At 43.6% G+C, this 17,450-nt stretch overlaps 1 protein-coding gene across 2 annotated transcripts in view; it reads left to right on the top strand.

The window, feature by feature from the left end:
* adck5 (aarF domain containing kinase 5) overlaps window positions 1-17,450 on the top strand; it is a 75,916-nt gene that overhangs the window by 31,153 nt on the left and 27,313 nt on the right. The window lies entirely within an intron of this gene.

The following is a 17,450-nucleotide window of genomic DNA, read 5'->3' as shown; positions in this document are numbered from 1 at the left end:
TTTTCAGAAGAAGGGTCTAGACCCGAAACGTCAGCTTTCCTGCTCCTCTGATGCTGCTTGGCCTGCTGTGTTCATCCAGCTCTACACCTTGTTATCACAGATTCTTCAGCGTCTGCAGTTCCTACTATCTCTGACCCATTCTTTGAACCACCCATTTGCCTGCTTAATTTTATTGACCCTGTGCCAATTAATCGACAGTTTTTTTTTGACAAACTACCCTGAATTCAGCCAGTTATGAAAGAGGCGTGATTGTCTCCTGAAACACAACATCCAGGTAACCCTCCCCCTCCCTGATGTGTGACAGTGTTCAAGGATGAGACATCAGCTCATTAACGCTGAGCCAGAGTTCACAAAACAAACAACGCTTGCTACAGATGTGATCACTGTGAACCGCAATGGTGTCCACCAGCTCCCACGTTGTGCGAGTACAACCTGTTATGAATGAAGAGACGATAAGAACTGCCGATGCTGGAGTCTGAGATAACACCGTGTGGAGCTGGAGGAACACAGCAGGCCATGCTGCATTAGAGGAGTAGGACAGCTGATGTTTCGGGTCGGGACCCTTCTTCAGAAAGAAGGATAGCACACTGTGTTATCTCAGACTCCAGCATCGGCAGTTCTTACTATCTCTGAGGGTGATAACTTAATAGTTTGAAGCATGAGTCGGTTATTTAGGTGGCATGCTACTGTCAGTTTCTTTGTGTGATGTAGAGGTGCCAATGTTGAACTGGGGTGGACAAGGTCAGAAATCACACTTCACCAGGTTATAGTCCAATAGGTTTATTTGAAAACACAAGCTTTTGGAGCCTCAGTCCTTCTTCAGTTGTCAGTTTCTTTGTGTAGCAGGACCTGGTGCCTTTCTTTCTGGGCTGTCTTTTGTTTAGTGGATAAGTTGTTGGGGGTGTCTGTGCAGAGATAACTGTTGCCTTTTACATTATGTTAATGTCATTAGCACCTGGCTACTGTGTTTTCACTGTGTCTGGTGTATGAGTTTTGGCTAAGCGAAACTCAAATCACAATGTACCCAACATCTCTTACTGTTTGGCCAAGTTGGCAATTTATCTGTGTTTTAGCAGCCAGGAGCCTGCTATAGAGATAAGGAGGAATTCCTTCCCTCCACAATGCATTTGGGCCTCCAGTTCTGAAGGTCAGTAGAGAATGTAGCCTATCTTTCACCTAGTTCTGATATGAGTTCTCCTTCTCCAGCCCACCAAAGCATTGATTTATGTTCTGTTCCACATGCCTGTCCAACATCAGCAACCTTGATACAATAAGGGAAATGACATAAAGTTCAAAGCTACTGATGCTTTTTCTTAAAAAAAAGAGTAATGCAGGCATTATGATTCTGGCAAAGTGTGCATATTATTGTCCATGCAGTTACCCAGTGACCACTAGTGCATTATGTACTGCAACAGAATGTGGGAAAGATATTGTTGGATTTGAAGTTCAAAGATTTTGACTCAGTGACAGTGATGATTAAAGGAGAGTAATGGGCTCCCATGCCAATGCTGTCTTTGTCCCAGTTGTAATTGGTTTTGGAGTTCTTTTTTAAATTTGGTCACAAGACTTATTACTCCCAAGGCTAGCACTTATTGCCCTGTCATGAGAGGTGTGCTTTTTATAGTACTTAACACAGTACAGGCCCTTCGGCCCACGATGTTGTGCCGCTCTATTATCCTACTAAGATCAATCTACCCTGCATACCCTACATTTTACTATCCTCCATGTGCCTATCCAAGAGTCACTTAAAAGTCTCTAAAGTATCTGACTCCACTACCACGGCCGGCAGCGCGTTCCACAAGCCCACCACTCTCTGTGTGAAGAACCTACCTCTGACATCTTCCCTATACCTTCCTGTAATCACCTTAAAATTATGGCCCGTCGTAATAGTCATTTCCGCCCTGGGAAAAAGTCTCTGACTATCCACTCTATCTATGCCTCTCACCATCTTGCACACCTCTATCAAGTCACCTCTCATCCTTCTTCGCTCCAATGAAAGAAGCCCTAGTTCCCTCGACCTTTCCTCATAAGACCTGCCCTCCAGTCCAGGCAGCATCCTGGTAAATCTCCTCTGCACCCTCTCTAAAGCTTCCACATCTTTTCTGTAATGAGGTGAGCAGAACTGAACACAATATTCCAAGTGTGGTCTAACCAGAGTTTTATAGAGCTGCAGCATAACCTCACGGCTCTTAAACTGAATTCCCCTGCCAATGAAAGCCAACACACCATATGCCTCCTTTACCCTATCAACTTGGGTAGCAACTTGGGTAGCAACTTTGATGGATCTATGGACATGGACCCCAAGATCCCTCTGTTCCTCCACACTGCCGAGAATCCTGCCATTAACCCTGAATTCTGCATTCAAATTCAACCTTCCAAAATGAATCATTTCACACTTTTCTGGGTTGAATTCCATCTGCCACTTCTTTGCCCAGCTCTGCATCCTGTCAATGTCCCATTGCAACCTAAAACAGCCCCCCCACGCTGTCCACAACTCCTCCAACCTTTGTGTCATCGGCAAACTTACTAACCCACCCTTCCACTTCCTTATTCAAGTCATTTATAAAGATCACAAAGAGCAGAGGTCCCAGAACAGATCCCTGCGGAACACCACTGGTCACCGACCTCCAGGCTGAATACTTTCCATCTACTGCCACCCTCTGTCTTCAATTGAACAGCCAGTTTTGTATCCAGACAGCCAAATTTCCCTGAATCCCATGCCACCTTTATTTCTGAATGAGCCTACCATGTGGAACCTTATTAAATGCCTTGCTAAGATCCATATACACCACATCCATTGCTTTACCTTCAGCAATGTGTTTTGTCACATCCTCAAAGAATTCAATAAGGCTTGTGAGTCATGACCTGCTCCTCACAAAGCCATACTGACTATTTCTAATCAAACTGTGCTTTTCCAAATAATCATAAATACTATCTCTCAGAATCCTCTCCGATAATTTGCCCACCACAGAAGTAAGACTGACCAGTCTATATTTCCCAGGATTATCCCTATTCCCTTTCTTGGACATTTGCCACCCTCCAATCTTCTGGTACTACTCCAGTGGACAGTGAGGACGCAAAGATCATTGTCAAGGGGGAGCAATCTCTTCCCTCACTTCCCATAGTAACCTTTGGGTTTATCCTGTCTAGCCCAGGGGACTTATCTATCTTCATGTTTTTCAAAATTTCTAGCACATCCCCCTTCCTAACATCAACCTGTTAGAGGTTGGTTTTAAAAGTTGTGACGTGGGTGTTTGTGAAGGGATTTTGGGAAAAAAATAATATCTAGGCCAGACAGTATGTGTCAGTAAGCAGGCGCCTTGAGAAGTGTTAATGAAAGAGCTGTTATTACTGCATCATTTTATGACAGATAGGGTAAACATTGAAGGCCATGAGCATCAGTAAGCTTTACATAGTCAGGAAGGAGAGATCACACATGGAGTGAATCACAGCCCGGGTGAGTAGAGAGTTCGTTAATTTTGGAGCAGTGAGGGAATTTAGTGTAGAAGGGAAGAGTGCTTTCTGCTTGTGTTTTTGGTTCATAGTTTAAAGGTCTTTCTAAACAGAATAATTTGAAGCCAGGCCACAACAGTGATGTAACAGAAAATCCATAATTTCATTAGTTGGTAATAGCTGCTAAATTGACTATTTTAGGTTATCCTCAGATCGAAGGTAAACAGGAGAAATATTTAGATTGCAAACTAAAAGACTACTAGGAATGTTTTAAGGAAACACTTTAAGTAAATAAAGTAGACACGCAGGGCCAGGTGATGTGTTGTAACTGTATGAATAGACCTCACTGAGGTTCGTAGTGACTGCATCTATAGCAAATGTTGGTTGTTTGAGGAACTCTGGCTCAGAGCTGGAGTCTGAGCTTTGAATATGGCAACACATAAGGGAAGGGGAGAGTTACCTGGATGCTATGTTTCAGGAGATGGTCGCACCTCTTGGGTTAACCACCTTGAACTCAATCAGTGGTTAGAGACGGTTACTACCAGCAGGGCCGGAGGAGTGATCCATGAAGTAGGGCTGAAGGAGCCTCAACTCTTGAGTTTGTCAAATGAATTTGAGATTCTTGACATCTCTTCCCATCTTGCCACCGAATTCATCTCTCCCTACCTCCTCCAGGGACCCCTTCTCCCGCCTCCAAACTTCCTCCTCTTCAACACCCCCTCATGGCCTCTTTTTTACCCGTTCTGGACCTCTTTATTGCTAACTGCCAACATGACATCAACTGCCTCGATTTCTCCACCACCCCCCTTACCCACTCCAACCTCACAACCTCTAAATGTGCGGTCCTCCACTTTCTCTGCACCAATCCCTGTTTCAGTCAAACCTGCTGACAAAGGCGGGTGGTGGTAGTCTGGAGGACGGACCTCTATGTTGCAGAGGCTGAACGTCAACGCTCCAACACCATGTTCCACCCCTTGACCACAACCCTACCATAGCCCAGCAAGCTACTGTCTCTCACACATCCATGACCTCATTGCCTCCGGTAATCTCCCCTCCACTGTCTCTAGACTTAGAGCCCCACCCCCTCACTACTTGGTTTTACCTGCTCCCCAAGATCTACAAGCCCAACGACCCTGGCCGACGCATTGTCTCCATGCTTCTGCCCCACCAAACTCATCTCTCCCTACCTCGACTCCATTCTTTCCTCCTCGGTCCAAGCACTCCCCACCTACGTTCAGGACTCAAACCATGCCCTCCACCTCTTCGGAAACTTCCAGTTCCCTGGCTCCCAGCACTTCATCTTTATTAGGGATCTGCAATCCCTATACACGTCCGTACCCCATAAGAACAGCCTGCAGGCCCTCTGTATTTTCCTCTCCAACAGACTCAGCCGGACCTCCCCACCGATACCCTCCTCCGCCTCGTCGAATTAGTCCTCAGTAACTTTTCCTTCAACTCTTCCCACTTTCTCCAAATCCAGGTGGGCACTCAAATGAGCCCCAGCTATGCCTGCCTTTTTGTCGGTTATGTCGAACAGTCCCTCTTCAGTGTGTACACCAGTACTGTTCCCCAACTCTTCTGCCATTACATTGATGACTGTATCGGTGCTGCATGTTGCATCTGGCATCCTGCATCCAGACTGAACTGGAGAGTTCATCGACTTCACAAACAACTTCCACCCTGTCCCAGATTTGCTTAATCTATCTCAGACACCTCCCTCCACTTTATTGACCCCTCCATTTCCATTTCCATTTCTGGCAACAGTTTAGAGACTGGGTTTACTATAAACCCACAGACTCCCATAGCTACCTGGACTACTACACCTCCCATCTTGTATCCTACAAAAACTCCACCCATTTTCCCAATTCCTCCATCTCCATCGCATCTGCTCTGACAAGGAGATGTTCCACTCCCAAGCATCCTGGATGTCTTCCTATTTCAAACAACATTCTTTTCCCCCATCTGTCATCCAAATAGCCCTCCATTGTGGCTCCTCTATTCCCGCTCCTCCATTCCCTTCTCCTCAGCTGTCTCCACGCCAAATGTAGCATCCTCAAACTCTTCCGCCAGGTCCAATTAGACACCACCATCCAGGACATTTTCCACTTCCCACCCCTCTCTGCCGTCTGCAAAGACCATTCCCTTTGCCACTCCTTAGTTTGTGCCACAATCCGCACCAACCACCCCTCCCCTTGCAACCTTTCCCTTTAACCGTAAAAGATGCAACACCTACCTGTACACCATGTCCCTCACCTCCATCCAGGGCCCTAATCAGTCCTTCCAGGTGAGACAGAGTTTCACCTGCATCTCCTCCAACCTAGTCTACTGCGTCCGGTGCTCCTGATGTGCTCTTCTGTACATTGGTGAGACTGAATGTAGACTGGGTGGCTGTTTTGCTGAGCATCTTTGCCTGGCCCGAAACAGCCAGCCGAGTTCCCAGACACTGCCCATTTCAACCCCCTCTGCTATTCCCCCTCTGACATGTCCATCCTCGGCCTCCTCCAGTGCCACAGTGAATAAGATCGCAAATTTGAGGAACGGCACCTTATCAGCCTGGAGGACTTAACATTGAGTTCTCTAATTTCAAATAACCTTCCTACCCACCCCTTAGCTCCCTTTGACGCCCCACCTCCTTCCTTCCATTCCAGCTACCAACTGGATTCGTCCCTCCCATTGACCAACTAGGTAGTACATGCTATCGGTATCCACCTATCACCACCAATCTGCTATCTTCCCCACACCCTCTTAGCTGCAGCTCCCCCTAACCTCACATCCAGTCCTTAGGAAGGGTAATACCGAAATGTCGACTTCTGTTTCAGATGCTGCCTGGCATGCTGTGTTTATCTAGCCTCCTGTTTGTCTACCTTGGATTCCAGCATCTGCAGTTTTTTCTGTCTCCGTATCTTTGCAGATTAAATTACCTTCAAGTTCGTTGTGTTTTAATTTATTGATGGATGAGGGCGTCACTGGCTAGACCAGCATTTATTGCCTATCCTTAATTAAGTGTCAACCATATTGCTCTGGGTCTGGAGTCACATGTTGGCCAGACCAGGAAAGGATGGCAGTTTCCTTCCCTAAAGGACATTAGTGAACCAGGTGGGTTTTTTTGACAATTGGTAATGGATTCATGCTCATCATTAGATTCTTAATTCCACTTTTGCCATGGCAAGAATCAAACCTGGAACAGTCCAGCAATAATACCACTAAGCCTTCTCCCCAAGTCACTATCCAATTTCCTTTGGGAGTCTTTCATAGTCTCTGCTTCCCGGCCCACATGTGCACTGAGGATTCACTACTCTGGATAGGTTGTTCCTCACTCCTCCTGAATTTCTTGCCCAAAACCTTAAATCTGTCTCTCCCAGACATCACATCACCAGCTAATGAACAAAGCTTTAACTTGTCTACCTGTCATGATCTTGTACACATCTCTCTGCAATTTTTTTTTCTTTTTCATTCCTGGGATGTGGCATTGCTGGCTGTGTCCACATCTATTGTCCGTGCTAAGGGACAGAAAAACATAGAAAATAAGAGCAAGAGAAAGCCATTCAGGCCTTCAAGCCTGCTCTGCTATTCTATATGATGATGGTAAATCATCCAACTCAGTACCCTGCCTCCGCTTTTACCCTCTACCCTTTGATCCCTTTACCCCAAAGGGGAGACGGGGTGGTGGTGGAGGGTTGTTTTTCGGACTGGAGGCCTGTGACCAGCGGTGTTCCACAGGGACCAGCATTAGGTCCACTGTTGTTTGTCATTGATTATAAATGATTTGGATGAAAATACAGGAGGCATGGTTTGTAAGTTTGCAGTTCTTTTATTCATTCAGGGGAACGAGGGCATCGCTGGCTAGGCCAGCATTTGTTGCCCATCCCTAATTGCCCAGAGGGCAGTTCAGAGTCAACCATATTGCTGTGGGTCTGGAGTCACATGTAGACCAGACCAGGTAGGATGGCAGTTTCCTTCTCTAAAGGACATTAGTGAATCAGGTGGGTTTTCCCAACAGTCGACAATGGATTCATGGTCATCAACAGACTTTTAATTCCAGATATTTATTGAATTCAGATTCCACCATCTGCTGTGGTGGGATTCAAACCCAAGTCCCCAGAACATCACCTGGGTCTCTGGATTAACAGTCCAGCAATAATACCGCTGGGCCATTGCCTCCCGGGCAAATTGACACCAAAATTGGTGGTATAGTGTACAGTGAAAAAGCTCCTCTAAGATCACAGAGGTTTTGATCAATTGGGTCAATAGGCTGAGGAGTGGTAGGTGGAGTTTAATTTGGATAAATGCAAGGTATTGCATTTTGGTAAAATGAACTAGAAAGACTTATACAATTAATAATTGTAGAATTAATTATAGAACAGAGATCTAGGGTTTCAGGTACATAATTCTTTGAAATTTGCGTCACAGGTCGACAGGGTAGTTAAGATGTTTAGTACACTTGCGTTCGTTGAGTATAGGAGTTGGGACGTCATGTTGAGGTTGTACAGGACATTGAGGCCACTTCTGGAGAACAGTGTGCAGTTCTGGTTACCCTGTAATTGGAAGAACATTATTAAACTGGTGAAGGTTCAAAAAAAATTTACCAGGATGTTGCCGGGACTGGAGGGTTTGGGTTTTAAGGATAGGCTGAGATTTTTTTTTCACTGGAGCATAGGATGTTGAGGAGTGATCTTATAGAGGTTTATAAAATAATGAGGGGCATAGATAAAGTGAATAGCAAAGGTATTTTCCCCAAGGTGGGGGAGTTCAAAACTAGGGGGCATATTTTTAAGGTGAGAGGGGAAAGATATAAAAGGGACATGAGAGACAACTTTTTCACACTCAGTGGAAGATCTGTTGAATGAACTGATTGAGGAAGTGGTAAATGCAGGTACAGTTGCAATGTTTAAAAGACATTTGGATGAATAGTTGAATAGGAAAGCTTTGAAGAGATATGGGCCAAATGCAGGCAGGTGGGACTATTTTAATTTGGGAACATGGTCGGCATGGACTAGTTGGACCAAAGGGTCTCTCTTTGTGCTGAATGTCGCCATGACTCTGACAGGATTCACTCCTGTTTGGGAAATTTATGGAATTATTAGCAATAGGCAACGTGGCTTTGTGTGGGCAAGGTTGTGTCTCACCAACATGGTTTGAGCTTTTTCAGGAAGTGACAAAGGTGATGGATGAGGGTAGGGCATGGATTTTGGCTCCATTGACTTGGCAAGGCCTTTGAGAAGGTCCCTCATGGCAGGCTGATACAAAAGGTGAAGCCATATGGGATCCTCAATCAGCTGGTAAGATGGATACAGAACTGGATTGGTCATAGAAGACAGTAGTGGTGAAAGGGTGATTTTCTGACAGGAGATCTGTGACCAGTGGTATTGCGTAAAGATCAGTGCTGGGACCCCCGTCATTTGTAATATATATAAATGAATTGGAGAATGTGGGTGGTCTGATTAATAAGTTTGCGAACGACACAAAGACTGGAGAACTGCAGATGACGAAGAGGATTGCCAGAGGATGCAGCTGGATATAGATAGGTTATAGACTTGAGAAGATAAATGGAAATTGAATTTAATCTGGACAAATGTGAGGTGATGCGTTTTGGAAGCATACAGTAAATGGCAGAACGCTTCGAAGCATTAACTTAGAGGGGTCTGACATACAGGTCCATAGTTCCCTGACAGTGGCAACACAAGGGCATAAGGTGGCCAAGAAGGCTTATGGTATGCTTGCCTTCATCAGTCAGGGTATTGAGTATAAAAATTGGCAGGTCATGTTGTACCTGCATAGAACTTTAGTTAGACCACTTTAGAATATTATGTACAGTTTTAGTCACCTCACTACCAGTAGGAGTTAACAAATCATATTGTATCCTGTAAAAGTGCAAGTAAGTGATTCTGAACTTGAATAAAACAGTTGTTGGTCTTCATTTAGCAAAGTGTGCACTGTTCTGGGCACCACACTGTCGGAAGAATGTGAAGACACTGGAAAGAATGCCGAAGAGTTTTATGAGAGTAAATCGTAATTGTAATCATCAGGGATGAGCAACTTTTATTATGAGGATAGATGAAGTTGGGACTGTTCTCCTTGGAGGAAAGAAGGCTGAGAGATCTGATAGAAGTTTTTAAAATAATGAGTTTCCCAGATAAAATTGATCGAAACTCTTTCTGCTCACAAAAGGATTGAAGATGAGAGGGACAGATTTGAAGTGATTTGCAGAAGTGGCACTTACATAGTGAGAAAATCTTGTCCTCTTTGCCAGTGGTTTGGATATGGAACACTAGAAGGTGTGGTGGAGGCAGGTTCAATTGGGGCATGTTAAGGGCATTGGGTAATTATTTAATATGCAGGGTTACAGGATGAAAAGCCGGAAAATGGCACTAAGCCATGATCCACATTTGGAGATTGGTGCACACATGATGGCCCAAATGACCACCTTAACACTTTTTTGTGATTCTTCGATTACCCTGAGGACTTCCTGGAGCTGAGATGGTACTCTCTTCCTCCCAGAGACACGAGAGTCATGAGTTATGGGTTAGAGATAGGGAAGTGGAGCTGAGACCTCAACAATCAGAATAGTCACAATTTTAATGAATAACTGGCTCAAGCCAAGTGTCCACTGTTGCTCTGAGGTTCTATTTTCCTATCCTCCGATTCAGAATATTATTGGTCGTGTGAAGGCTGGACCACATAAGGAAGGTAACATCATTCCCTAGGGACGTCAGTGAGCCAAATCGATTATATTTTTTTAAAATTACAGTCACAATTACAGTTAGATAGTCACAATTATCTTTTTTATTTCCCAATGTAATTTCCCAGCTTTCATGATAGGATCTGAATACGCTGTTACATTATTCACCCAAGTTTCTAGACTGAGTGTAGGGGATATAAAAATGATGCTCCATTTCCTATAGGTGCTGTTGAGAAATCTTTGAGTTGCTGTGCACTGCAATCTCATTAAAGATCAACAACTTTGGAAATGCTGGATTAGGCAGAATCCGTGGATGTAGGAAGGCACTGTATGGGTATCCTAATTCTTAGTCAAAACCCATAATCACCTGAATGTGTTGACATTTCTCCTCCACAGGTTCTGCCTGATATACTAAATGTTTCCAAAAAGTTTCAGTTTTTATTGGCTCAGTCCAAAGGTGCTGCAAATAACCCAGAGATAAAGATAGTATTCTGTTCCTGAAGCTCAGGTGGGAACAAGAGGCCAAGGACATTGGCCGTTGGGGGGATGGGAATTTTAAAGGAGGGAATTTGCGCCCAAGGCTCTACAAATTGTCTTCCTGTACAAATGGAGCCAGTTGTACAGTGACAGTTGATTCTTGCATGAATAATCAACAGATTATTTCAGTCATAAAAAGATCAGAGCTATTCTCAGTGGAATGTGAATAAGATCTGTTAATCTGGAGTTGGCATAGATAAGAACAGAAGATGCAGTAAAGTACGTAAGTCCTGAGTGAATGCAGCTGCACCAGTAATTCAGAATTCACAATGCTAAGCAATAGGACCGAACACAAGTCCAACCCTCTGTGTCTCTGTTTATAAAAGTAATATACTGTGGATGCTGGAGATTTGAACCAAAAGCACACAATGCTGGAGAAACTCAGTACGTCTGGGCAGCTTCTGCTTAGAGAAAAACAGAGTTAACATTTGATTCCAATTGAAGAAGAGTCATTGGACTTGAAATGTTAACTTTGTTTCTCACTCCACAGATGCTGCTAGACCAGCTGAGTTACTCCAGGATTTTCTGTACTTATTCCCATCAAAGTTTTCTTCCTGTTGCTGCTTCCTACAGCTTGATCTTTCAATCAAATATTCTTTACTAACGTACAAATGTCATCCCTCATTAGGATGTCATTCCCTCACCTCCATTTCCTTTTTGATTATTCCTCCCAAATGTAGAATATTCTTGAATATTTAGTTCCCAATCTTGGTTATGCAAATTTTTGTAATGGCAATTAAATCAAAGCTATATGATCCCAGAGATGGACAATAATGCTGGCCCAGCCAGCGATGCCCACGTCCCACAAGTAAAAATTTTTACCTTGATTTGTGCATTCAAGTCATTAATCTTTTTTTGTGCTACATGCGTTCAGATAGTGCTCCTGCCTTCATTTTTTTGCTTCCAGCTCTTCTTTTACTGTTTTTTCTTCCTTTGAATTTGAGCCCTGTCTTGAGTTCCCATCTGCCTGCTAATGTAGTTTTCATCCTTGGACAAAGTTCAACTACTCAGAAGCAGAAGTTAAAAACAGAAACTATTGGAGAAATAGAGTTAACATTACAAGTCTGGTATGACTTTTCTTTTGCACTTTGGGAGGAGTTTACAGAACACTAAATTGCATTACTACTGTTGGGCACGCAATAAATAAAATTAAAAATGTAATATGGGTAATACAGTAAAAATGGGTGACTTCAATTTTGCATGTAAACTGGCTTAACCCTGTTAGCATTAATGTTGTGAAGGATGAATTCCTGAAGAGTGTGCACGATGGGTTTGTGAAGCAGTATGTCAAGCCAACTCAGAAATGGGCTATTTTGGATTCTGTGATGTGTAATGAGCAATGACTAATAACTTTGCTGTAAAGGAACCTTTGGGGAAATAATGACAAAATTATGATAAACTTAATGTAAAATGTTGGTTCTGAAACTAGGGTCCTAAATGTGAGCAAAGGAAACTGATGGTCAATTTGGTAACAGTGGATTAGGAAAATACACAAAGATTTAATGCAGAGCTAGTATTTAAAGATCTACATGATCTACAACAGACAATATTCCCCTCTGGCATAAACAACAAAGGGAAAGGTGACTTGTTATGGGTCCAATCCAAGTGGGGACAGAAGGATTTAGTAAAATGCCAAAATTAAAAAGTTATTTTGCACCTGTTTTTACAGCTATCTCCCAGAAATACTGATTGATCAAGGGACTATTGTAACTGAAGAGCAAGAATAAGTTAGTATTAATAAAAAGCTATTTGGTTATTCAGAAGACTTTTAGAACAAAGAACAGTACAGCACAGTACAGGCCCTTCAGCCCACAATGTTGTGCTGATCTATTATCCTACTAAGATCAATCTACCCTGCATACCCTACATTTTACTATCCTCCATGTGCCTATCTAAGAGTCACTTAAAACTCTCTAAAGTATCTGAGTCCACTACCACTGCCGGCAGCGCATTCCACACGCCCACCACTCTGTGTGAAGAACCTACCTCTGACATCTCCCCTATACCTTCCTCCAATCACCTGAAAATTATGCCCCCTCGTAATAGTCATTTTTGCCCTAGGAAAATGTCTCTGACTATCCACTCTATCTATGTCTCTCATTATCTTGTACACCTCTATCAAGTCACCTCTCATCCTTCTTCGCTCCAATGAAAAAAGCCCTAGTTCCCTCAACCTTTCCTCATAAGACCCGCCCTCCAGTCCAGGTAGCATCCTGGCAAATCTCCTCTGCACCCTCTCTAAAGCTTCCACATCTTTTGTATAATGAGGTGAGCAGAACTGAACACAATATTCCAAGTGTGGTCTAACCAGAGTTTTATAGAGCTGCAGCATAACCTCACGGCTCTTAAACTCAATTCCCCTGCCAATGAAAGCCAACACACCATATGCCTTCTTAACAACCCTATCGACTTAGATCACAACTGTGAGGGATCTATGGACGTGGACCCCAAGATCCCTCTGTTACTCCACGCTGCCAAGAATCCTGCCATTAACCCTATATTCTGCATTCAAATTCGACCTTCCAAAATGAATCACTTCACACTTTTCTGGGTTGAATTCCATCTGCCACTTCTTTGCCCAGCTCTGCATCCTGTCAATGTCCCGTTGCAACCTACAACAGCCCTCCACACTACCCACAACTCCACCAACCTTCGTGTCATCAGAAAACTTACTAACCCACCCTTCCACTTCCTCATCCAAGTCATTTATAAAGATCACAAAGAGCAGAGATCCCAGAACAGATCCCTGCAGAACATTACTGGTCACCGACCTCCAGGCTGAATACTTTCCATCTACTGCCACCCTCTGTCTTCAATTGGACAGCCAGTTTTATATCCAGACAGCCAAATTTCCCTGGATCCCATGCCTCCTTACTTTCTGAATGAGCCTACCATGTGGAACCTTATCAAACACTTTGCTAAAATCTATATACACCACATCCACTGCTCTACCTTCATCGATGTGTTTTGTCACATCCTCAAAGAATTCACTAAGGCTTGTGAGGCATGACCTGCCCCCCTCAAAGCCATGCTGACTATTTCTAATCAAACTGTGCTTTTCCAAAAAATCATAAATACTATCTCTTAGAATCCTCTCCAATAATTTTCCCACCACAGAAGTAAGACTGACCGGTCTGTAATTTCCAGGATTATCCCTGTTACCTTTCTTGAACAAGGGAATGACATTTGCCACCCTCCAAAATTCTGGTATTACTCCAGTGGACAGTGAGAATGCAAAGATCATTGCCAAAGGGGCAGTAATCTCTTCCCTCGCTCCCTGTAATAACCTTGGGTATATCCTGTCTGGCCCAGGAGACTTATCTATCCTCATGTTTTTCAAAGTTTCTAGCACATCCTCCTTCCTAACGTCAACCTGTTCAAGCATATCTGCCTGTTTCATGCTGTCCTCACAAACGTCAGGTGAATTCTGAAGCAAAGTTTTGATAAAGTCCCACAGAGGAGATTAGTAAATTAAAGGTAGAGCACATTACGTTGCAGAGAATATAGTATTCATAGTACAGATTGTGAATTGGTTAATTGAGATTAAAAATAAATGGACCATTCTCAGAATGGCAGTCTGTGAAGTACTGCAAGGATCAGTGCTGTGTCTGGAGTGATTCACAATCTAAATAAACAATGTGTTTGTTGGGACCAGTTACAATATTTCCAAATTTACTGAAGACATCAAAATGAGTGGGAAAGCAAGTTGAGAAAGGAGCAAGGAGGCTTTGAGTGAACTTGGATAGGCTAAATGAATGTGGTAGAACATGGCAGATGGAATATGATGCAAGTAAATGTGAAGTTTTCCACTTGGTCGAAATAATAGGCAGAATGATGAGTTGGAAAATGCAGGTGTCTAAAGGGATGTGGGTGTCCTTGTCCACGAATCTCTTAAAACTTAGCATGTACGTATAGCAACCAATGTAAAAGGCAAACAGTATGTTGGCTTTCCTTTCAAGGGTACTTGAGTACAGTAGTAAAGATATTTTGCTGTGGTTGTCTGATGCTCACCTCACCTAGAGAAGGATTTTTTGGTCTCCTTATCTAAGGAAGGATATATTTGCCGCAGAGGGAGTGCAGCGGAGGTCACAAGATTAATCCTTGGATTGTGGAGTTGTTTTATGAAGAGAGGTTGAGGAGACGGGGCCATGTATCCAAAGAATGTGAGATGTTGAAACTTGTAGCATGTGACAGGGTGGATATTGGGATTTTTCCCTTGGCTGTTGATTCTAGTGCTGGGGGCATAAAGGTCAGTATAAGGGGCAGGCCAAGTACGATTGATTTGGGGAGGAATTTCTTGATTTAGAATCTGTAATTCTCCTTTCCTAGAGAGCTGTGAAAGCAGGCTCAAGACTCAAATCTGGAGACAAATAATAAGATTTACAGGATGTGTAGGGAAAATGGAGTAGGAGTAGCGTTGCTAGATTAGAAACAACATTGCTTCAGTGGTGAGCAAGGATATAACAAGGGGAAAGCATTCAGTGGAGACAGAATGCGTGGAACTGAGGAGCAATAAAGGACTAAAACTTTGAGTTAAACACTAAACAAAAGAACAAAATAACTATGAGAAATCAAACAAAAACAAATTGCTGGAAAAATTTGTCATGTCCAACAGCATCTGTGGAGTTGTTATGATAGAAGCCCATGTGATGACAAGGCCTGATGTTTAGGGGTTGGTGTAAGGACATGGGTGGTGGGGGGAGTGCTCGGGCCCAAAAATTATTGAACTCGATATTGAATCCAGAAGACTGCAATGTCCCCAAGTGGAAAATGAGATGCTGTTCTTCCAGCTTGTGCTAAGCTTCGCAGGAGCACTGCAGCAAACCTCAGACAGATGTTGGCCAGGGAACATAGTGGTGCATTGAAGTGGCAGGCAATAGGAAGCTTGTTCATTTTTCCGAACAGAAATTTGGAGTTCTGTGATGCAGTTGCCTAGTCTGCATTTCCTTTCCCCAGTGTAGAGGAGGCCACATTGTGAGCAGCCAATACTGTAGATTAGATTGAGTGAAGAATTGGCATATGTTTCTGGTGGTAGCATCCTGCTGGAGGTTGTGGAAATGGTGGCCAATGATCCTTTGGATGTGGATGTTCGTGAGTGGTAAGTCAGGACAGGGAGACCCTATTGCTGTTGTGGGAGGGAAGAGAACCGGTGATGGCCGAAGTGTGAGAAATGGGTCAGACATGACCTTTGTAATGTTCTGCTATCATCTACACAGTCTACAATGCTATCTAACTTTGTGTCATCAGCAAATTTGGATATATGACTTTATTTATTAGTGACTTGGATAATAACATATAGAGAACATATGTGAATGGAGACCTAAACATAGATCCTTGTGGGACATCATGATCACATCCTGCCTAGTTCAGTATCTACTTATTGTCCTTACTACCTTTTGACACCTGCCACTCCACCAATTTCTCAACCATGTCAGTAATTTGGCCTTAATTCCGTGGGCTTCTGCCTTAGTTGTTAATCTCTTTGTGGAACCTTATCAGATGTCTTCTGAAAGTCATAGATTCATAGAAACCCTACATTGTGGAAACAGGCCCTTTGGCCCAACAAGCCCACACCAACCCTCAGAGCATTCCACCCAGACCTATCCCCCTATAACCCACCTATTGTACACATCCCTGAACACTACAGACAATTTAGCCTGGCCAATCCACATTTTTGGACTGTGGGAGGAAACCAGAGCACCCAGAGGAAACCCATGCAAATGCAGGGAGAACATGCAAACTCCGCACAGACAGTTGCCTGAGGGTGGAATTGAACTCGGGCCCCTGGTGCTGTGAGACAGCAGTACTAACCACTGAGCCACCGTGTCACCATATGAACAACATCCGTAGACATTCCCCTGTCCACTACCTTGGTCACCACTTCATTGAGGTTTGTCAGGCGTGACATTCCTGTCATGAATCCATGCTGGCTCTCATTGATTAACTGAAAATTTTTAAGGTGTTCTGTAGGTTGCAACAATTTACCCACCACAGACTTTGGATTAACCAGTCTGTACTTTCCTTGTTCTCCACTTTCGGTCTTATCATAGATCATAGAATCCTTGCAGTGTGGAAACAGGCCATTCAGCCCATCAAGTCCACATCAACCCTCTGAGGAGCATCCCATCCCATCGCACCTAGCCTGGACACTATGGGCAATTTAGCATGGCCAATCCAATTAATTGTACATGTTTAGACTGTGAGAGGAAACCGGAACATCCAGAGGAAACCCATGCAGACATGGGGAGAATGTGCAAACTCCACACAGACAGTCACCCAAGGCTGGAATTGAACTCGAGTTCCTGGCGCTGTGCTGCCCTTCCTAAAAAGCAGAGTGAATGGGCAATTTTCCAATCCAGAAGGACAACTCCTGTATTAAAAGAACTCTGGAAGATTATAGTTAGGTCATCTACAACATGCTCCCCTACTTCCTTTATCAACTGTCAGGTCCTGTCCAGGATTTGTCACTTTTTCATTCTATTAATTTTGCCATTATTGATGTTTTACTTGCATTAATTTTATTCAGTCCTCCTTCCTGATCTACTGTCAATTACCTCGTGACTTCTGGCAAACTATCCTCTTTTTCAGGCAAAGTAATTGTTCAACAAATGTCCTCAATTTCTGTCTTTAGTGGGCAGTGTTGCTCCTGACCACCTGCTTTCCCTTATATGTAACTACAATATTTCTTCTCATTGATTGTGCTGTCCCTGCCAAGTTTCTTTTTATAATCCCTTTTAGTAGCTCTTCTAAGCTGCTCTGTGGCCCTTTGCTGATCTTTGTA

Source organism: Rhincodon typus, chromosome 2 (genome assembly GCF_021869965.1).
Source record: "Rhincodon typus isolate 14 chromosome 2, sRhiTyp1.1, whole genome shotgun sequence".
Taxonomy (NCBI): domain Eukaryota; kingdom Metazoa; phylum Chordata; class Chondrichthyes; order Orectolobiformes; family Rhincodontidae; genus Rhincodon; species Rhincodon typus.
This window is presented reverse-complemented; position numbering and strand designations above follow the sequence as displayed.